Here is a 23,775-nt window from a genome sequence, read left to right as displayed (position 1 = left end):
TACAGATTAGACATTTTATAACGGTGAAAACATCGCAGATCTGGCCAGAGCTTGCTAGGTGTTTTCCACCTCGGAATTCCTATAGTGGTTCTCTGATTTCTGTGTATTTTTTGGCGTAACAGAACAATAGGAAGAGAGAGTGCAACTCTAGCATCTAAGGATGAAATTTAAGAAAATGTAGATATAGTGTGAAATAATTCTTCGATATTGATTAATTTATAATACTGAGCATATCTGCAATGGGACTCTCCGTCGAGGGAGAGACGTGGTGATTTCCAGATCGTTTGGGATGATTGTGAAAATGGCTGTAACTGGAGGGTGAGAGGGAATTTAGAGAGAGGGAAAGAACCAGATGATAGAAAAGGAGGGGGGAAAAGAGCTGATGGTAGGGAGAATGGGGAAGAAAGAGATGATAGGAGTAGACGACGAGATTGTTGGGTATAGGTATGCTGAGGGGGTAGTGGTCAAGGCTGTTGGTAGAGATATTTAGGTGTGACGTGTCTGGGTACTGAGAGACTGGGCTATCTGATGTGGTTATATGGGGTTTTGATGTGGAATGAACGTAGATCTGATGTTAAAGTGGGAGGATCTGAGGGATAAACTTGATAGTGGTTAAGGTAGTGGTAATGGTGGTAATAGTGATATAGGTGGTAAGATCGATAGTAATATAGGTGGTGGTATTAGGAGATATTAGTTGATGGGTTGGTGTTTAGTTTAATGAATAGCACTGAGATTGATTACAGTCCATCATAACACGACAAGTGATGTGCAGATTTGAAATCCTTCCTTGGACTGCCCAGGTACCCTGATAATAGTAATGTTAAGACTTTTCTGGTATTTGTAGATTGATTTTTATATAAATCAATATTACTTACCCCATCCTAACCATTTCTGAAAGGATTTTTTTTTCAATTTGTCAGAAAAATAAAGCGGAAAAACAGTGGGGAGTGCAAGCAACTTTACCCTGCCTTGCACTCAAGGTCTGGGGTGCAAGCAACTTTACCCTGCCTTGCACTCAAGGTCTGGGGTGCAAGCAACTTTACCCTGCCTTGCACTCAAGGTCTGGGGTGCAAGCAACTTTACCCTGCCTTGCACTCAAGGTCTGGGGTGCAAGCAACTTTACCCTGCCTTGCACTCAAGGTCTGGGGTGCAAGCAAATTTACCCTGCCTTGCACTCAAGGTCTGGGGTGCAAGCAACTTTACCCTGCCTTGCACTCAAGGTCTGGGGTACGAGCAACTTTACCCTGCCTTGCACTCAAGGTCTGGGGTGCAAGCAACTTTACCCTGCCTTGCACTCAAGGTCTGGGGTGCAAGCAACTTTACCCTGCCTTACACTCAAGGTCTGGGGTACAAGTAACTTTACCCTGCCTTGCACTCAAGGTCTGGGGTGCAACTTTACCCATCCTTGCACTCAAGGTCTGGGGTGCAAGCAACTTTAGCCTGCCTTGCACTCAAGGTCTGGGGTGCAAGCAACTTTAGCCTGCCTTGCACTCAAGGTCTGGGGTGCAAGCAACTTTACCCTGCCTTGCACTCAAGGTCTGGGGTGCAAGCAACTTTACCCTGCCTTGCACTCAAGGTCTGGGGTGCAAGCAACTTTACCCTGCCTTGCACTCAAGGTCTGGGGTGCAAGCAAATTTACCCTGCCTTGCACTCAAGGTCTGGGGTGCAAGCAACTTTAGCCTGCCTTGCACTCAAGGTCTGGGGTACGAGCAACTTTACCCTGCCTTGCACTCAAGGTCTGGGGTGCAAGCAACTTTACCCTGCCTTGCACTCAAGGTCTGGGGTGCAAGCAACTTTACCCTGCCTTACACTCAAGGTCTGGGGTACAAGTAACTTTACCCTGCCTTGCACTCAAGGTCTGGGGTGCAACTTTACCCAGCCTTGCACTCAAGGTCTGGGGTGCAAGCAACTTTACCCTGCCTTACACTCAAGGTCTGGGGTGCAAGCAACTTTAGCCTGCCTTGCACTCAAGGTCTGGGGTGCAAGCAACTTTACCCTGCCTTGCACTCAAGGTCTGGGGTGCAAGCAACTTTACCCTGCCTTGCACTCAAGGTCTGGGGTGCAAGCAACTTTACCCTGCCTTGCACTCAAGGTCTGGGGTGCAAGCAACTTTACCCTGCCTTGCACTCAAGGTCTGGGGTGCAAGCAACTTTACCCTGCCTTGCACTCATGGTCTGGGGTGCAAGCAAATTTACCATGCCTTGCACTCAAGGTCTGGGGTGCAAGCAACTTTAGCCTGCCTTGCACTCAAGGTCTGGGGTACAAGCAACTTCACCCTGTCTTGCACTCAAGGTCTGGGGTACAAGCAACTTTACCCTGCCTTGCACTCAAGGTCTGGGGTACAAGCAACTTTACCCTGCCTTGCACTCAAGGTCTGGGGTACAAGCAACTTTACCCTGCCTTGCACTCAAGGTCTGGAGTGCAAGCAACTTTACCCTGCCTTGCACTCAAGGTCTGGGGTGCAAGCAACTTTACCCTGCCTTGCACTCAAGGTCTGGGGTGCAAGCAACTTTACCCTGCCTTGCACTCAAGGTCTGGGGTGCAAGCAAATTTACCCTGCCTTGCACTCAAGGTCTGGGGTGCAAGCAAATTTACCCTGCCTTGCACTCAAGGTCTGGGGTGCAAGCAACTTTACCCTGCCTTGCTCTCAAGGTCTGTGGTACAAGCAACTTTACCCTGCCTTGCACTCAAGGTCTGGGGTGCAAGCAACTTTACCCTGCCTTGCACTCAAGGTCTGGGGTGCAAGCAACTTTACCCTGCCTTGCACTCAAGGTCTGGGGTGCAAGCAACTTTACCCTGCCTTGCACTCAAGGTCTGGGGTGCAAGCAAATTTACCCTGCCTTGCACTCAAGGTCTGGGGTGCAAGCAAATTTACCCTGCCTTGCACTCAAGGTCTGGGGTGCAAGCAACTTTACCCTGCCTTGCACTCAAGGTCTGGAGTGCAAGCAACTTTAGCCTGCCTTGCACTCAAGGTCTGGGGTGCAAGCAACTTCACCCTGCCTTGCACTCAAGGTCTGGGGCGCAAGCAACTTTACCCTGCCTTGCACTTAAGGTCTGGGGTGCAAGCAACTTTAGCCTGCCTTGCACCTGCTGTCCCTGTTCACCTAGCAGTAGGTAGGTATTTGGTTGTTAGTAAACTGCCGTGGATCGCATCCTGGGGAAGAAGATTGAGGGACCACAATAGAAATAGGACACAGTCCTCGAGGGTGGCTAACCCTCTGGGTTAAAAATTCCAAACAAATCTTATCTTGACCATCGATTTAGAATTTAGGAAGGTGGCGGAGGCTGTAATATAAGACGAATTGCTTTCTGAAACTTGGAGGGCCATTTCCATTGTTTATTGACTTCCAAACTCCAGTGATCAGAATGGCCATTGCGGGGACTGATCTCCAAGGTATATCACCAAAGTCAGTCAACTTTTCTTAATAAATTTCACATTAGCTAAAATTCACATAATTGTCTTGTATTTTTTTTAATCAGTTTAGCGCTTAGTTTTTTATTGCAATAATACTCTGTTATCTGTACTGTAAAATTTCAAGCCGTTCCATCCTCAGTCTGGCTGAGGGACTGATCACCTCAAATACTCTTTTATTTCATTACTACTGCTCCCTTCTGTAATTGACTGAAGAAGCCTACTGTGTAGGCGAAAAGTTTCACCAATGAAGATACTAAATTGTTGTACATGTGTCTTAATCTTATCTTTACCATATCTTTGAGTTTCTAGCCTCCAGTTTTATCTCTCAGTAACAAACAAAAGAATATCGCTGCCGATAAGAATCACCAGAAAGATTCCCACTCTACGACCCACGTTTTCCGCCAAATTGTTTTCTGATAGGATGTGGATAGGAAATCAGCGCAGATTTTTCTACTGACCTACCACTGATGCCGATCACGCTGAGCTTAAATCATGGCAGTAGTGACTCGACTTTGATCACACAGAGATGGTGATCAGAGCAGAAGCCAGGCAACGCATCAGTCATCTCTTAATTTCTCTCGTATTTAAGATAATCGTACGCATTTAATTTGCATATGTAAATTAGTTCAATCTGATCTATACCTCAGTAGTTTCTTGTAGTAAATACATCTGCCTATATATTTTTAGTTATATCATTTTTTGTGATAGTCGAATGATCATTTGGTCATCCATTTTTTTCTCTCCTGATAATTAAATTTCACATCAATTGAATCCATGTAATCTACAGAAACCAGCTGATGAGGCTCTCCAAAAATTGTAGATGGGCCTGTGGCCTCAAAGTGACCACAATCATAACTCTTCATGGGGTTAAACTTGAAAAGATTAAGAGTTGATAGGGCCGCTAAAACCCCAAATATTTGTTGTCTTCTGCTGGAACAACTCTTTCTTGAATGTTATTTCGTTATTTATGTATTCACCTTATATTTTTATAGGTAATATTGTTCGTTGAAGCTACGTACTCAGTCTTAGTAATTGTGGTGCATAGTGCTTTGAGGGATTGTGTTCAGATTATTAAAGCATATGCTTAGGCTAGCTGGTCTGTCGTATGCTGTGTGTGTGTGTGTGTGTGTGTGTGTGTGTGTGTGTGTGTGTGTGTGTGTGTGCTCACCTAGCTGTGGTTGCAGGGGTCGATTCACAGCTCTTGGCCCCGCCTCTTCACTGAGCACTACTGGGTCCTCTCTCTCCTTGCTCCATATATGTGTGTGTGTACTCACCTAGTTGTACTCACCTAATTGAGGTTGCGGGGGTCGAGTCCGAGCTCCTGGCCCCGCCTCTTCACTGATCGCTACTAGGTCACTCTCCCTGAACCGTGAGCTTTATCGTACCTCTGCTTAAAGCTATGTATGGATCCTGCCTCCACTACATCGCTTCCCAAACTGTTCCACTTACTGACTACTCTGTGGCTGAAGAAATACTTCCTAACATCCCTGTGATTCATCTGTGTCTTCAACTTCCAACTGTGTCCCCTTGTTACTGTGTCCAATCTCTGGAACATCCTGTCTTTGTCTACCTTGTCAATTCCTCTCAGTATTTTGTATGTCGTTATCATGTCCCCCCTATCTCTCCTGTCCTCCAGTGTCGTCAGGTTGATTTCCCTTAACCTCTCCTCGTAGGACATACCTCTTAGCTCTGGGACTAGTCTTGTTGCAAACCTTTGCACTTTCTCTAGTTTCTTTACGTGCTTGGCTAGGTGTGGGTTCCAAACTGGCGCCGCATACTCCAATATGGGCCTAACGTACACGGTGTACAGGGTCCTGAACGATTCCTTATTAAGATGTCGGAATGCTGTTCTGAGGTTTGCTAGGCGCCCATATGCTGCAGCAGTTATTTGGTTGATGTGCGCTTCAGGAGATGTGCCTGGTGTTATACTCACCCCAAGATCTTTTTCCTTGAGTGAGGTTTGTAGTCTCTGGCCCCCTAGACTGTACTCCGTCTGCGGTCTTCTTTGCCCTTCCCCAATCTTCATGACTTTGCACTTGGTGGGATTGAACTCCAGGAGCCAATTGCTGGACCAGGTCTGCAGCCTGTCCAGATCCCTTTGGTCCCTTTGGCCCTTTGGTCCCCTGGTCTTCGATCGAGTGAATTCTTCTCATCAACTTCACGTCATCTGCAAACAGGGACACCTCAGAGTCTATTCCTTCCGTCATGTCGTTCACAAATACCAGAAACAGCACTGGTCCTAGGACTGACCCCTGTGGGACCCCGCTGGTCACAGGTGCCCACTCTGACACCTCGCCACGTACCATGACTCGCTGCTGTCTTCCTGACAAGTATTCCCTGATCCATTGTAGTGCCTTCCCTGTTATCCCTGCTTGGTCCTCCAGTTTTTGCACCAATCTCTTGTGTGGAACTGTGTCAAACGCCTTCTTGCAGTCCAAGAATATGCAATCTACCCACCCCTCTCTCTCTTGTCTTACTGCTGTCACCATGTCATAGAACTCCAGTAGTTTGTGACACAGGATTTCCCGTCCCTGAAACCATGTTGGCTGCTGTTGATGAGATCATTCCTTTCTAGGTGTTTCACCACTCTTCTCCTGATAATCTTCTCCATGATTTTGCATACTATACATGTCAGTGACACTGGTCTGTAGTTTAATGCTTCATGTCTGTCTCCTTTTTTAAAGATTGGGACTACATTTGCTGTCTTCCATGCCTCAGGCAATCTCCCTGTTTCGATAGATGTATTGAATATTGTTGTTAGGGGTACACATAGCGCCTCTGCTCCCTCTCTCAATACCCATGGGGAGATGTTATCTGGCCCCATTGCCTTTGAGGTATCTAGCTCACTCAGAAGCCTCTTCACTTCTTCCTCGGTTGTGTGCACTGTGTCCAGCACATGGTGGTGTGCCCCACCTCTCCGTCTTTCTGGAGCCCCTTCTATCTCTGTGAACACTTCTTTGAATCTCTTGTTGAGTTCTTCACATACTTCACGGTCATTTCTTGTTGTCTCTCCTCCTTCCTTCCTTAGCCTGATTACCTGGTCCTTGACTGTTGTTTTCCTCCTGATGTGGCTGTACAACAGTTTCGGGTCAGATTTGGCTTTCGCTGCTGTCATTTTCATATTGTCTTTGGGCCTCCCTTCTTATCTGTGCATATTCGTTTCTGGCTCTACGACTGCTCACCTTATTCTCCTGGGTCCTTTGCCTTCTATATTTCTTCCATTCCCTAGCACACTTGGTTTTTGCCTCCCTGCACCTTTGGGTAAACCATGGGCTCATCCTGGCTTTTTCATTATTCCTGTTACCCTTGGGTACAAACCTCTCCTCAGACTCCTTGCATTTTGTTGCTACATATTCCATCATCTCATTAACTGGCTTCCCTGCCAGTTCTCTGTCCCACTGAACCTCGTTCAGGAAGTTCCTCATTCCTGTGTAGTCCCCTTTCTTGTAGTTTGGCTTCATTCGTCCTGGCCTTCCTGCTTCTCCCTCCACTTGTAGCTCTACTCTGTGTGTGTGTGTGTGTGTGTGTGTGTGTGTGTGTGTGTGTGTGTGTGTGTGTGTGTGTGTGTGTGTGTGTGTGCGCTTGCGCTTGCGTGCGTTATGTTCAACTTCGCAAATAATGTTTTTTTCTATTCCAGGACCGTTCCTTACTGTGTTCTCCTCCGTCAGTGTCTCCACTTCCCTCTCGTTACCCTATTTCTCTTCCCACTCTTTATTATTCCTCTTTTAGTCTTGTTTCACTCGCATAATCTGTTTTTTCTTAGCCTTTATTCTTTTCATTTCTCTATTGTTTTTCTCTAGATTCTCACGAATTTTGTAAAACAAAAAATTTACATCGTTTTTATTTTAAAATGTTCATTGATTTATATTGAAATTGTAATATATTATGACAGTAAGTTGGTTCAACGTCTTTCCTGACAAATTTTGCCTATCCTAACCTAGCAGAAATAGGGCCAATCAGTTCATAATTCAAATGTATTTAATGTATTTGGCAAGAAAATATATCTCGCAAAAGCTTAATTTCACTATCCTCTTTCCGTGTTTTTTTTTTTTTGCTCCCTTTTGTTTCTGTTTTTGTTTTTATGTTTGACAGACTCCACCTGGCGTATATTTTCTGTCTCTTCACTCGTATTCTGCTAGTGTGGTGTGTTCCTTCCTTCCTTCGCACTGCCTTCCTTCGCACTGCCTTCCTTTTTCTCTCCTGTCATCCAGACAGCTACAATCACTTGATGGCATCAACAATCAGCACTCAAGGTGGCGCTCGCAGCCTGGGTATGTTTACCTCTCTCCTCCTCTCTGTCCCCGTCTCTCTCTGTCTCTGTGTGTATGTCTGTATCTCTCTCTCTCTCTCTCTCTCTCTCTCTCTCTCTCTCTCTCTCTCTCTCTCTCTCTCTCTCTCTCTCTCTCTCTCTCTCTCTCTCTCTCTCTCTCTCTCTCTCTCTCGTCTTCATTTCTTCATTGTAATACCTACGGGAAAAAAATATAACATAATCATCGTAAAATTACCTATCTTGTCTTTCATCCCGTCGAGTCCTTAGAAAAAGCTTATCAGGCGGGACTGAAAAGATCGAAGCTGTGTGACTGAGTTCATCTAATGACTTGCTCACAAATTTATTATCTATTGCATTATGAAGAGCCGTTGTATCAAAATCTCCTTGTCAAGTGCAGGGATTGAATGATCCATTACAGAGTTTTTCACGTTATTTTTGTCTGCCAACGACGCAGTGTTCGTAATACGTCATACCTATACGACTCTATTCCTGTGTATAGTCTTAAAAAAAAAATGTCTGGCTTGGAAACTATAACGTGGCAATGGGTAAGCTGGGGAAAAGCCTTTTATCTCCTGAAAGTCGTCATTTTGTATATATTGAAGGAAATTTGTTCATTTAATAATGTATACGGTAAATTCAACTGATTAATCAATATGAATGTTAAAGAATTGAAAGGAACAATTCTGGTACGATACACGAATAACCCGTACATAGGTGACTGAAACTTGTGGCGACTTTTCGGTCCTATTTATACCACTATCTGGTCGTCCTAAGTTTCGTTCACATATGTGAAGGTTATTTGTGCATTGTGAACGTTACCTGTTCGATTTGGTTCGTTCGTCTATCTTATGCTCGTTGTTTTGACTCTGACTCACACGATATTGTGTTACAATATTGTTACAGTAAATACCGTTACAATCAATTCTTTCTATTTTTTTTGTTGCAGTGGAAAATCGTATTTCAATTATGCATTTTGTAAAATGAATCAAAGGGAGAACACTTGTCTTAAGAGTGGATTTTATTTTGAAAGGATGTTCCGGTGTGACAACATTAATGTAATATTCTCACATTAATGTGGTGTTCTTAATGTGTTTTTAATATGCTGTTGCTTATTAAATGGAGCATCTCAAAAATGCCTAGTTTACGTAGCCTTTTTCATCTCAGCTTCATACTGGTGTCGCACTGAAAATAGATCCTAATTTGCGAGGAAAAATAACTGTATAACACCTTTCGTCTTGTTCAGACTGTTTAGTGATGCTGTTTTTCTAACATGTATTCCATAGTGTTGGGAACCTGTCATAGTTTCGTTGTTGTTCCTGAGCGCTAAATTGCCACAGTAGATCTTAATGTTACTAATAGCGAGAAAGATTTAGGAGTTCTGGTTAGCAATAATCTAAAACCAATACATAAATACTCGGTGAATGTGATAGCTTCCTTCTTCAGTTGTTACTACGACCCAGTGAGACATCTGACCTCCTGGTATAGGTCACGACAAGTACTTCGACGAATCTCCTCTAGTGGTCCTGATGAGAATGCTTTGGGTTGCGGGAAAATTTCTGATGACCTTCCTAAACCTTTCTGGGCGTGCAGCGACAAATATTTCTTGAAAATCTAAAAAACTAATGGTTTTCAATTTGTTCAGATTTTCTGTTACGGCTTTAACCCATCATCGTATCGTCTGGAATTAACACAAAGATCCAGGAAAGATTGTTCTGTGTGTCTGAGTTCTATCGGAACTGCAAATATTGTGAGATTCCTGGAAAGATTATTCCTATTTCCCGTTAGAAATCGCTTTGGTGTTTCCGGGAAGATTGATTTTGCTTCTCTGTGAAGATTATCTTGGCGTTCATGGAAACATTGTTCTGGGCAGGTTAGTACGATCTTCCTGACGGGAAAGTAAATCTCTTCCCATAAAAATTGGAAAAGGCTTTGAAGTTGCTGCGTTTTCCCTCCATCGGGTAAAATAAACTGTGTTGGCTGATCTTAGATAAAATCATCACGAGTCATGAAAGATCCAGTTCTCATCTAGACATTGCTGTGCCTTCAGAGATATTGTTGCACTTAAGACTTACTACGTGAAATAAAATTTGCTAACTTTTACCCATAAAACGCAATTGTATCAGCAGTCTCTATTAGAACTCTGACAATTTACTTATTTTAACTAAAAAATGGAGTATCAATAAATGGCTTCAAAAAGCTCTGAATCGTCGAAATATGCAATAAAATAACGTGTGTATGTCAAGATCACTCTGGCTCTCCTTCAGATTGGCTTCTCGTATATGAAACAGTTTTAATGGATTTAATTAGGAAAATTCTTTGCTCCTCTTTCCCAATGGTATCTTGTTAGCTCGCGGGAAAATAACTATCACTGGCTTTCTTCAAACTATCGCTAGAAACCTCGTAAAACAATATTTTCGATCCTATAGAAATATTGTTCGTACTCATCAAAGCTGGTCTGGATCGCATGAAAATATTGTTCTAGTTTAATTTATACATCACTTTATCTTTCATGGGAGGTTTGGGTTTGATATATAGATTAATATGTCGAAGAAAAATGTGCATGTCGCCCACTGAAATATTGCTATTGCTCAAATATAAAAAAAATAGAGATTGAGAACGCTTTATTGATTACTTGTGCTCAGAGAAGACGATATTGATTCCTATGAAGCGCTTGTTTTGGTTTTAGCTGGGACGATAATTTTCCCACCAATAGGAAGATTTCAGAAATAGGCACCAAAAAAAAAACTCATAACGAACTGACTGCAAGACTACTTAGAGTGCACCAGAGATTTTTCAGAACCACTGAAAGAACCAGCTTTATTTCAGTCGCCGCGCGATGTCCTCCATAACACAGTCCTCCTTCCCCCGGCATCTCCCAAATACTCAGGAGGCAGAGGACAATAGGTCATCACCCTGAAGTAACTAGAAGCTATATCTTAAACCTCCCACAAGATCCAGGAGCTGGAGATCAACACCATGAAGCCCCCATCCTCAAAGAAGGTTCCTTGATGCTGTCGAGTACCTCTGATTTACAAAAAAAAAATCGTTATTTTTAGGGAAGATTTCAAGGAATTTTTACCGCAGTTGGGTGACTTGGGTTTACATAGAAAAATGGCTCTTGGAACTACAGTAAATAATGCTAAGGAGAATGTTCGTTTAGATTAATTCGGAGTTAGTACATGATACACGAGTGAAAGTGCCTGAGATGTTCCATGATAATCAAGGGGATATTGTTAAATAACGGTAAAAATATCTCAGTTATATCCATAATGTTTCAGAAGTTTTGATAAATCTTCTCAAGTACTAGCCTAGCAAGACGCCCCACCACCTCTCTGAAGTATAGAGAGAACATGCAAAATAGCTGAGGAGAAATATTGCTCCTCCGTACATAAAAGCTTATAGTATACCATTATGGGCTTAGGAAGAGGCAGGTAAACGCTCTGTCACCTCGACACAGTCCATTAATCAGTGTATAGAAAAGTCAGGGAAGCTGCCCCTTCGTGTGCATTCCTGTAAAGATTAAATAAGTGAACTATTCCTACTTTGCCAAGATGCATAAACTACTAGTATGCTAGCCGAGGATTCGAACCCATGTCGTTTTGACACTCCTCATGGTGAGCGTGTATATATATATATATATATATATAATGTCGTGCCGAATATGTAAAACTGGTTAATTAGCAAGAACTCATTTAAAATTAAGTCCTTTCTAAAATTTTATCTCATGCGTTTAAAGATATATTTTTTTCATTAATGTTGATGCAAAAATTTATAATTTTGCAACAAAAGGAACTTAGAAAATTTACCTAACCTTATTATAACAAGCGCAATTTATTTTAGCCTAACCCAACTAAATATATTTTAGATTTGTTTACAATAATTTAATACTAAACAAACACAGTGAAATATATTTTTTTCGTTAGGTTCAGAATGATTTTGGCGAAATTATTGCATACACAAATTTTCACTTGTCCTATATGGCAAGATGAACGTTGCTATTTAAGCCAAGATCGCAAGTTCTGCCTATTCGGCACGACATATATATATATATATATATATATATATATATATATATATATATATATATATATATATATATATATATATATATATATATATATATATATAACATGTCAAATAGGTAAAATTAAGTCCTTTCTAAAATTTTCTCTTATACGTTTAAAAATATATTTTTTTTCATTTATGTTAATGTAAAAACTAGTAATTTTGTACCAAAAGAACCTTAGAAAACTTACCTAACCTTATTACAACAAGCGCAGTTTAATTTAGCTTAATCCAATTAAATATATTTTATATAAGTTTACAATAATTTAATAATAAACATAATGAAATACATTTTTTTGTTAGGTTCAGAATTATTTTTGCGAAATTATTATTGCATACATAAATTTTCGGTTGCCCTATTCGGTAAGAAGTGCGTTGCTATTTAAGTCAACATAGCGTGTTTTACTTACTCGGCACGACATATATATATATATATATATATATATATATATATATATATATATATAGATATATATATATATATATATATATATTTATTAACGAACCGGCTGTATCCCACCGAGGTAGGGTGGGATACAGCCCTCTACACTGCCGAGGGACTGACTACCTGGAGTATGCCTGTTATACCTGGAGGGTATTCCGGGGATCAACATCCCAGCGGCCCGGTCCATCACCAGGCTTCGCGGTGGATCAGGGCCTAATCAACCAGGCTGTTACTGATGGCCACACGCAAAACGACGTACGAACCACAGCCCGGCTGGTTAGGTACTGACTTTAGGTATCCGTCCAGCGCCTTCTTGAAGACAGACAGGGGTCGATTGGTAATCCCCCATATGCATGGTGGGAGGCAGTTGAACAGTGTTGGGCCCCTGGCACTTCCTGTGTTGTCTCTTAGTATACTCATGGCGCCGCTGCTTTTCAATGGGGGAATATTGCACGACCTGCCGAATCTTGTACTGTCTCCCGTTTTTTCACCGTCAAAATTACATTCATACCGTACAACCACTGAAGCAGTTGGATCACTTTTATCCACACTTCCCTCACACCTCCTTTTTCCATTTCCATCCCTCCTTATCTTGTTTCCTCTCCCTTTTAAAAATCACTATTTTTTTTTCCAATTTTGTGGTTACGAATCATGAGTTAACATACACTGAGTCATAACACATTGCACAATATTCATATTTCCCGTCCAGCCAAATGGTTTATATATTGTTACAAACAAAGCATGCAATACTGACAAATAATTAAAAGCGACAAATACATGTGTGTGTGTGTGTGTGTGTGTGTGCGTGCTCACCTAGTTGTACTCACCTAGTTGAGGTTGCAGGGGTCGAGTCCAAGCTCCTGGCCCCGCCTCTTCACTGGTCGCTACTAGGTCACTCTCCCTGAACCATGAGCTTTATCGTACCTCTGCTTAAAGCTATGTATGGATCCTGACTCCACTACATCGCTTCCCAAACTATTCCACTTCCTGACTACTCTGTGGCTGAAGAAATACTTCCTAACATCCCTTTGATTCATCTGTGTCTTCAACTTCCAACTGTGTCCCCTTGTTACTGTGTCCAGTCTCTGGAACATCCTGTCTTTGTCCACCTTGTCAATTCTCTTGTGTGTGTGTGTGTGTGTGTGTGTGTGTGTGTGTGTGTGTGTGTGTGTGTATGTGTATGTTTAGAAGTATTTTCCCCCCGGGATACTTCTCTTTCATGAATGTTTCCAGATATTTTTTTCCAGTGCCTGTTCTCCGTTTCTCGTAATCTTTGCTCTCGCCCTATTTTCATGACTTTGCACTTGCTGAAATTAAATTAATAGATCTGCTTGAAGTCTTTCCTAGTCTGCTTCAGTTTGCATTCTTCTCATTAGTTTCACATCAGCTAACAATGATGCCTCGATTTTTCTAGTTTCGTGGTTTACTTACACGAGAGAGAGTTCCTGTTTCTCAACTGACTCTTTCGGAACCCTTGTCGGAACCCCCTTCGGAATTTTTTCGTTACACTTGCTTATTTTAATACCTTCCAGAAAATAACTTTTTGTTTCTGACCTGTTTACTGTTTAATCCATTTTACTGCCTTTTATTTGTGTCTATCCTTTTGCTTTTGTTCCAGTCTCTTGTGAAGTACTGTATAGGTCGTCTTTCTTATAATCTAAAAATATGCAATATACACACTCTGCCCTTTCTCTCTCTCTCTCTCTCTCTCTCTCTGCCTCACTTTCGTTAATCTGTCCTAAAACTCTGGCAGATTTGCGAGACTGAATTTACCATCTCTCAAACTATTCCACACATCACCAACAATAGTGATGCTGGCTGCATCTGCCACTCATCACCAGCTACGGTGATGCTGTCACCAATCACCAGTCACCATAATTACGAGGCATGACATTCAGCTCTCACCAACTTTCCCACTGCAACACAAGAATGGCTGTTCCATCCGTGTGTTGAGTCTGTCACTTTCATCCTCCTCGATGCCTGGAAAGATACAACCAATTGTACTTATTCCAAATTATAAATATTTTGGTGAATTCAATACCTTGTTCAAGCTTTTTCAGTGATGCGCCGAGGTGGTGTTGTCAGGCAGTTGGGTGATTCACCACACAAGATTCGTCTCCTTCGCAATGAATCGCTCTGGTCCGGAGTTTTACGACTCATTCGCCGTCGGTTCAACCCCCACCCGTTCCGTGGTTTGTTTGCAGTCGTGTTTTTTTTACAGTTTCAGGAGTCATTAAAACATTAACTGTTAGTCATGAGTTTTAAGAGAAATTTTTCTTTAGGAAGATTTAAAAAATATTGATAAGGTGGTTTGGTTTCACTACCACAGGAGTGTCAGTCAGCCATATAAATGTCTGAACATAATCATAATATTTACGGTGTTAAGGACATGATCTTAACCTATTTTGAATATTTAAGAGAAAAAAACATTTAGTGTGAGTAAAGTTTACTCAGACACAAGTGATTTTCTCGGAAATCACACATGAACCGGTTCTCAGAGGCATTCTTATGCGAGTTTTTTTAAATGGTTCTCAAAGTAAATAATGAAATTTAGCTTCAGTGTAACCAAAGGGGATTTTTTTTTATATGCCCAGCTGGACGTGATTAGAGAGGCCACTAATCTGGTGACACCACAAGGCGGTCATTTCTCTCACCGGGTGATAAATATTTCACAACTTAGCATATTTATTACTGTTTATAAAAGTGATTTGCATAAATAACATTGTGCATTTCCAAAAGCTAATTAAAATAATTACTTGTAACTTGTTCATACCCAGTATGTTTACTAGACAGGTCGGTGGTTAGCGCACTGGCCGGGGAGTTTTAAGATTCGCTTGCCAGGGGGTTCGAATCCCCACCAGTTCTGATTTCTTTGCAATTTTGTTTTTACGATTTTGTGAGATAATTATTTGTACCTCGTATTTGATCCACAGAAAGGGATCTGTAGCACAAATTCCTTGGATCACGATCGTTAAAATTTTTACTCTGAATGAGATCGAATCAGCTTTCGTCCTGTACTGACACATCTGAGCCCTAATGAAGCTTAAGCTTCAGGACCCCTAATCCCGGAGGGGCCCCGGAAGAGATTTTAGTCCACATTGCTTAGAAATTTTGGGTCTACTGTATGAGAAGGGTTTTCTAAAAAATAATTTTAAAACGTAATTCAGTTCAAAATAATAAAATTAAAATCAAAGGTTATTGAAGTATCATGTAGGCCTAGCCGCTGCTGGTTGCCATGGTGACCCCATAAAAGTTCAAGCGTTCAGGGGCCCCAAATGTAGGTCCGCCACTGGTTGCAACTCTTTAATTCTTCCTTGCTTTCGTTGTAGGAGCTTTAGTATGGCACATGTTCACCGCAGTAAGAATGTGATTGTTTCTACCGGTCCATGACCCGGCCTCGTGAAAGACTGATACCACCATTACATGGTATTCCCCAGGCGGTCACCCATCCAAGTACTAACCAAACCCAATATTGTTTAACTTCGCTGATCGGACGAGAGACGGTGCGTTGAACCTGGTATTACCTGGAGTTTACCTGGAGAGAGTTTCGGGGGTCAACGCCCCCGCGGCCCGGTCTGTGACCAGGCCTCCTGGTGGATCAGCCCCTGATCAACCAGGCTGTTGCTGCTGGCTGCACGCAAACCAACGTACGAGCCACAGCCCGGCTGATCAGGAACTGACTTTAGGTGATTGTCCAGTGCCAGCTTGAAGACTGCCAGGGGTCTGTTGGTAATCCCCCTTATGTATGCTGGGAGGCAGTTGAACAGTCTCGGGCCCCTGACACTTATTGTATGGTCTCTTAACGTGCTAGTGACACCCCTGCTTTTCATTGGGGGGATGGTGCATCGTCTGCCAAGTCTTTTGCTTTCGTAGTGAGTGATTTTCGTGTGCAAGTTCGGTACTAGTCCCTCTAGGATTTTCCAGGTGTATATAATCATGTATCTCTCCCTCCTGCGTTCCAGGGAATACAGGTTTAGAAACCTCAAGCGCTCCCAGTAATTGAGGTGTTTTATCTCCATATAATCCTGCTATAAATACTTTCTCTCTCTCTCTCTCTCTCTCTCTCTCTCTCTCTCTCTCTCTCTCTCTCTCTCTCTCTCTCTCTCTCTCTCTCTCTCTCTCTCTCTCTCTCTCTCAGAAATCTTGACACCCAGTAATTAGTGGGGACGATAAAGTGAACAAGATAATGACGATAGCTCTAATGATTATTTTTCTCGGAATACATTTTTGCTTGGGAATATTATACTGTATACAAGCCACTGAGAATGTACACACACATTATCCTGAGCGTCTGGTGTTATTTTCGTCTGATGACGGATGAGGGAGGGAGAAGAGGCAGAGATTTAAATGCTCGTTTAGGGGCATTTTTATGCTAATGTTTCGTTTTTGTAACTTGGAATGGAGAGTTGATTATGCGCATGTGTTTATCATTTACACATTTTTCCTATTAGTGAGTAATCACTATATACTTTATATCCAAAATAATTTGGAATTGTTCAGCAATATACAGTTGTGATTGTTATTCTGAAGATGTTTCTTTGAGTAATTGGTTTGTTGACATCTGGCGTTGACAACATCGTGTATATCCTCTACCTTTATGGATGTTTATTAGAAAAAAATATTAAATGTATCAGAACAGTTAGAGGTGCTGAAGAGGACCAGATTTTATACACCAAATCAAAATGTTTAAATATTTTGTGATGTTTAGTAAAAAACTAACATTTAAAAAAGATAATATGGGACGCTCACGCCTCGCTTACATTTTCGACAAAGATTTGGATGAACCAAAAGAAGAGGTAATAAAGAGTTAAAATACCTTTGATAGTTACTGAAAGGTTCGTGTTATATATGTTGATAAATAAGACCTCAAATATAAATACTGTTTCCTCATTTGTTTGTGCTTATGAGCTTGTAGATGGTATACTCAGGCTTGTAGATGGTATACTCAGGCTTGTAGATGGTATACTCAGGCTTGTAGATGGTATACTCAGGCTTGTAGATGGTATACTCAGGCTTGTAGATGGTGTACTCAGGCTTGTAGATGGTGTACTCAGGCTTGTAGATGGTATACTCAGGCTTGTAGATGGTGTACTCAGGCTTGTAGATGGTGTACTCAGGCTTGTAGATGGTATACTCAGGCTTGTAGATGGTGTACTCAGGCTCAGGCTTGTAGATGGTGTACTCAGGCTTGTAGATGGTATACTCAGGCTTGTAGATGGTGTACTCAGGCTTGTAGATGGTATACTCAGGCTTGTAGATGGTATACTCAGGCTTGTAGATGGTATACTCAGGCTTGTAGATGGTATACTCAGGCTTGTAGATGGTATACACAGGCTACTCAGGCTTGTAGATGGTATACTCAGGCTTGTAGATGGTATACTCAGGCTTGTAGATGGTATACTCAGGCTTGTAGATGGTATACTCAGGCTTGTAGATGGTATACTCAGGCTTGTAGATGGTATACTCAGGCTTGTAGATGGTATACTCAGGCTTGTAGATGGTATCAGGCTTGTAGATGGTGTACTCAGGCTTGTAGATGGTATACTCAGGCTTGTAGATGGTATACTCAGGCTTGTAGATGGTATACTCAGGCTTGTAGATGGTATACTCAGGCTTGTAGATGGTGTACTCAGGCTTGTAGATGGTATACTCAGGCTTGTAGATGGTGTACTCAGGCTTGTAGATGGTGTACTCAGGCTTGTAGATGGTATACTCAGGCTTGTAGATGGTATACTCAGGCTTGTAGATGGTATACTCAGGCTTGTAGATGGTGTACTCAGGCTTGTAGATGGTGTACTCAGGCTTGTAGATGGTATACTCAGGCTTGTAGATGGTATACTCAGGCTTGTAGATGGTATACTCAGGCTTGTAGATGGTATACTCAGGCTTGTAGATGGTATACTCAGGCTTGTAGATGGTATACTCAGGCTTGTAGATGGTATACTCAGTCTTGTATAAGGTATACTTGTAGATGGTATACTCAGGCTTGTAGATGGTATACTCAGGCTACTCAGGCTTGTAGATGGTATACTCAGGCTTGTAGATGGTATACTCAGGCTTGTAGATGGTATACTCAGGTAGATGGTATACTAGATGGTATACTCAGGCTTGTAGATGGTATACTCAGTCTTGTAGATGGTATACTCAGTACTCAGGCTTGTAGATGGTGTACTCAGGCTTGTAGATGGTGTACTCAGGCTTGTAGATGGTGTACTCAGGCTTGTAGATGGTATACTCAGGCTTGTAGATGGTATACTCAGGCTTGTAGAAGTTTATGGTCTAATTGCACCAGAGTCATTAAGGCAGCAATGCTTGTGAACAGTATCACAATGCATTATTTTTTTTATTCAAATGTGTAAATAAGCGGTTCCTTTGTATTGCACCAAGATACACATAAAGATGCACATAGAGCTAAAATAGAAGAGGAAGAACTCTAAAATTGAGAGACGACATGAAGCTGAGGGAGACAGATGAAGTAAATGAGAGGAATGAAAAAAGAGGCAGAAACTATAAAGGAAGGAGGAGGAGAAGAGGGGTTTAGATATTACAATCCCATTTTGTACACCTCTGTGTTGTACCTATCAAAGTAATGTGTAATATAGCAGCCCAGTGTCTTGTATGACCAGTTCGTTGCTCGAGTCTGGCTCTCAGACGCATCAAAGGCTACATCCAAGTCACTCGAGGTGAACTTAGGAACTAATGATGCTGTTTTTATGAATGTTTAATGATTTTTGTCTGAGGATTGTTATCATCTAGTAGATTGTTGTTGTACATAATGAATAGTTTCTCCATGGAATTATTCTTCGTTCAACTTCCTCAGTGTCTCTATGATCTCAGTTTGTAGCTGCGTCAGTCGTTCCATCCTGTCTAACGAGTAACTCGTGTTGTTGTACATAATGAATAGTTTCTCCATGGAATTATTCTTCGTTCAACTTCCTCAGTGTCTCTATGATCTCAGTTTGTAGCTGCGTCAGTCGTTCCATCCTGTCTAACGAGTAACTCGTGTTGTTGTACATAATGAATAGTTTCTCCATGGAATTATTCTTCGTTCAACTTCCTCAGTGTCTCTATGATCTCAGTTTGTAGCTGCGTCAGTCGTTCCATCCTGTCTAACGAGTAACTCGTGACAGGACCACAAGGCAGAGGAGGAGTAGGGAATGTAAGGTGTCTTTCTGGATAGTGTTTAGGTCTGGTGCCTAGCTCAGACATTTTTTGAGGATCTAGATCGGCTCTAGGACTAGTATACGTAAGACCAGTATTAGTGTGAGTCATACAGTCTGCTGTACCCAGAGTTAATGTCTGAGTCAGGCGAGAAAGAGTGAAATATGGAATGCACGAGTCTTTGAGACGACAGCCTGATCGCCCTCATATTCCGAGTCAGTTATAAGGGGCATCTTATCTACATAAGATACAAGACTCTTCTCAGAACCTGACATGGATTCAGAAAGTTGTGCATATGCAGGAAATACAATTAATGCCCTGACTGTAACTGTGGTGTAATATCTAGGTCATTTTTACACTCGGGTTTTTAGCCAGTAGTATGTGAGAAGCTTCAGTGTACATGTTAGTTACGTGATTAACGTGTACAAAGAATGTTAATGTAGCTAGCGTGTGATCATTGGACGTTATGTCCCTTCCAAAAGGTTACTTTACAGATTAGTGTATTCCAGACTTGTGTATAATAAAGCAGTAGCTTATTAACAATATCTCCACTCCCTTGGATCAGGAGAATACGACAGGCGCATATATTCACCCTATATGTTGTATCCTATCGTCATCCTATCGATACCCTTCTAGCATCTAGCCTATGATTAGCTTGTAACAAATTTACCAGGTATTAACTTTGCAACTCATTGGAGCGAGACCAATTATAAATTAAAAAGAGCTTTTTAATTAGGGGTTTCTTAATTGGATTACAATTGGAAGAATTAATACTAGCTATAAAAAAAATTTAAAACTTTATTGTATCAAAAAAATGTCTATCTTTAACAATATATACAATAAAAATTAATGATGGTAGAAGTAGACTCCTACACAGAGTTAGATGCTTAATAATGTATATTAATTATGATGCATCACCTGCTCTTAGACTGGTACATAATGTACTAGCAGTAATAAACTGTACCATCTGGCATAATAGTGTACTAAAGTGTACTCAGAAAGTGCAAGAATAAGTAATGTGTTTATGTAATGTGCGGCAGACTCGACGTATTACTTGATTGTCAAAAACCAAAAAGTTCCTGAACTAACTTTGCCAAACAGAGGCAATAAGCACAGCTTGCTTGAACAATGCTGCGTCCAGTTTTCCAAACAGTAATATGCACAAAGTAGCCACAAGCAGCACATCGTCAAGAAAGGGAGAAAAAAAAATACAACCTAATTGGAGACACTCGGCAAATCCTCCAATAATGGTACACACTCCAAAATTTCTTAATCTGAGTTGAGCAACATCCAGATCCCCAATTACGATAGTGTGTAGATGTCAGTCAGAAAGAGTTATATTTAGAGTTAGACGTGGGACCTAAATCATATTGTATCTCGACACAACCACAAAAGAAAATCATTAGGTCTAAGTCTCTGGGGAGATGGTTCCACTGCGGACAAGAAGTATAACTCGGACCACCAACGACATCATACTTTACCACAAAACTGAGAAGATATAAAAGCAGAAAAAAATTCTTGCAGTGAGAGGAGACTTGTGTTTCCTCAGCCAGAGAGACAGACAGAGAAATGCTGAAAATAACAAGTTGAAGAATAAGACTGTGCTAGAGTTACGTATCTTTATTGTTGACTGAAGCCTACACAGTAGGCTTTTTCAGTCAAATACAAAGGCAGCAGGTATAGTAGTGATGATGCAATCAGTCCATCAACCTTAGAGAAATAGTTCTTGAGGTGGTCAGTCCCTGAACACAGCAACAAGTGCAGGCGTGAAGTCAGGTTTACCTTTCAACACATCCCAGAATACATCACAATTTGCAAATGTGCCATAAAACGTGTAGCTGAACGGGACCACCAATGAAAACTGTTGACTGTATCAGAACCGAAACTATAGTGTGTAGAAGATCACGCATATTACTGTAGCTAAATATGTAAGACAAATACTGTAAACTATACTTTCTTTTTAGCTACCAACTACAACAACATTAGAGGTATAATATCAGTTAATATGTTCATATATTAATGTATCTCAAGACTCAGCAATCTTAGTAGGGTTGAACTCTAGCAACATTTTGTTGAATTGCTAATACATCTTGTTAGTCTTCCTGGAGCCTGTCTGTATCCGTTTCCGATTTTATTCTGATTAATTTTGCATCATCGGTAAACAAGGATTCATTGGAATCACTCACCTTTGTCATATACTTATATTAAGAAGAGAAATGTTTTAGGTATTGATTCATGGGGATACCCATTTGTTACATTTTTATCACCTTGGAATATTTACCCATTCTTTCACCCTCTGTAGTTTGTTGGGTACTTTTTGATACACTGTAAGACTTACCTTGCTATCTTTTGCTCATCTGATTTGTTAATGCTGTAGTTTCGACATTGATTTAGTCTTTGTTGCTAAGTCATTCTCTATAATTGATGATCTGCTTCCTTAATATCGTTTAATAATCATTCCTGAGTGTGTTCTCACCGAGGTGTGTTTATGGGGGTCGATACTCCTTTGTGTATACGTGTGTTCTGATTTTTATTTAGTGTCATTAAGATAATTAATTATCATAATGTAGTGACATTCAGTACAGGAATGTTTGAGTCTCGCAATCTCTGCCACGGTCGCCTCTCCTAAGTTTTTATTTCGCCTTTGTGAGGGCTGCTAAACTTTTTGATACCTTCCGGCCATCTGGATGTTGATCTTTGCCTTGATCCTTTCTGTCTCGTGCAATCCATTCCAAGATTCCCTCAGTCCAGTGTTATCCCTTCTTATGTCTTTACATCCTGCCCACTCCCATCCCAGTTCTATCGTCCCTTGTATCTTTAAGTCAACTACCAATATTGTTTCATGACTCTCCACAAAAGCATCTTGCTATACTCTTGTTATTGAAGACATTCATTCACCGCCAGGTCACCACGGGTTACGTCTGTGCTTCCTACGGATTATGCCTGTGACTTACCCGTGATCGGATACGAGGGTTCTACTCCAACACCCATAGTATAAACCTTGGTGATGGCTACCGACACAATGATTTAGAAAGATACTGAGCAAACACTAGGATAAACACTAGGACAACAAACACTAGGGCCTCACACACTAGGACCACACACACTAGGACCACACACACTAGGACCACACACACTAGGACCACACACACTAGGGCCACACACACACTAGGGCCACACACACACTAGGGCCACACACACACTAGGGCCACACACACTAGGACCACACACACTAGGACCACACACACTAGGACCACACACACTAGGACCACACACACTAGGACCACACACACTAGGGCCACACACACTAGGGCCACACACACTAGGACCACACACACTAGGACCACACACACTAGGACCACACACACTAGGACCACACACACTAGGGCAACACACACTAGGACCACACACACTAGGGCCACACACACTAGGACCACACACACTAGGACCACACACACTAGGACCACACACACTAGGACCACACACACCAGGACCACACACACTAGGACCACACACACTAGGACCACACACACACTAGGACCACACACACACTAGGACCACACACACTAGGACCACACACACTAGGACCACACACACACTAGGACCACACACACTAGGACCACACACACTAGGACCACACACACTAGGACCACACACTAGGACCACACACAGTAGGACCACACACACTAGGGCAACACACACTAGGACCACACACACTAGGGCCACACACACTAGGGCCACACACACTAGGGCCACACACACACTAGGACCACACACACTAGGACCACACACACTAGGGACACACACACTAGGGCCACACACACTAGGACCACACACACTAGGGCAACACACACTAGGACCACACACACTAGGACCACACACACTAGGACCACACACACTAGGACCACACACACTAGGACCACACACACTAGGACCACACACACTAGGGCAACACACACTAGGGCAACACACACTAGGACCACACACACTAGGACCACACACACTAGGGCCACACACACTAGGACCACACACACTAGGGCAACACACACTAGGGCCACACACACTAGGACCACACACACTAGGGCAACACACACTAGGACCACACACACTAGGGCCACACACACTAGGACCACACACACTAGGACCACACACACTAGGACCACACACACTAGGGCCACACACACTAGGACCACACACACTAGGGCAACACACACTAGGACCACACACACTAGGGCCACACACACTAGGACCACACACACTAGGGCCACACACACTAGGGCAACACACACTAGGACCACACACACTAGGGCCACACACACTAGGACCACACACACTAGGGCCACACACACTAGGGCAACACACACTAGGGCCACACACACTAGGACCACACACACTAGGACCACACACACTAGGACCACA

Source organism: Cherax quadricarinatus, chromosome 43 (genome assembly GCF_038502225.1).
Source record: "Cherax quadricarinatus isolate ZL_2023a chromosome 43, ASM3850222v1, whole genome shotgun sequence".
Lineage (NCBI taxonomy): Eukaryota > Metazoa > Arthropoda > Malacostraca > Decapoda > Parastacidae > Cherax > Cherax quadricarinatus.
The sequence above is the reverse complement of the archived record's forward strand: the minus strand, read 5'-3'. Positions refer to the sequence as shown.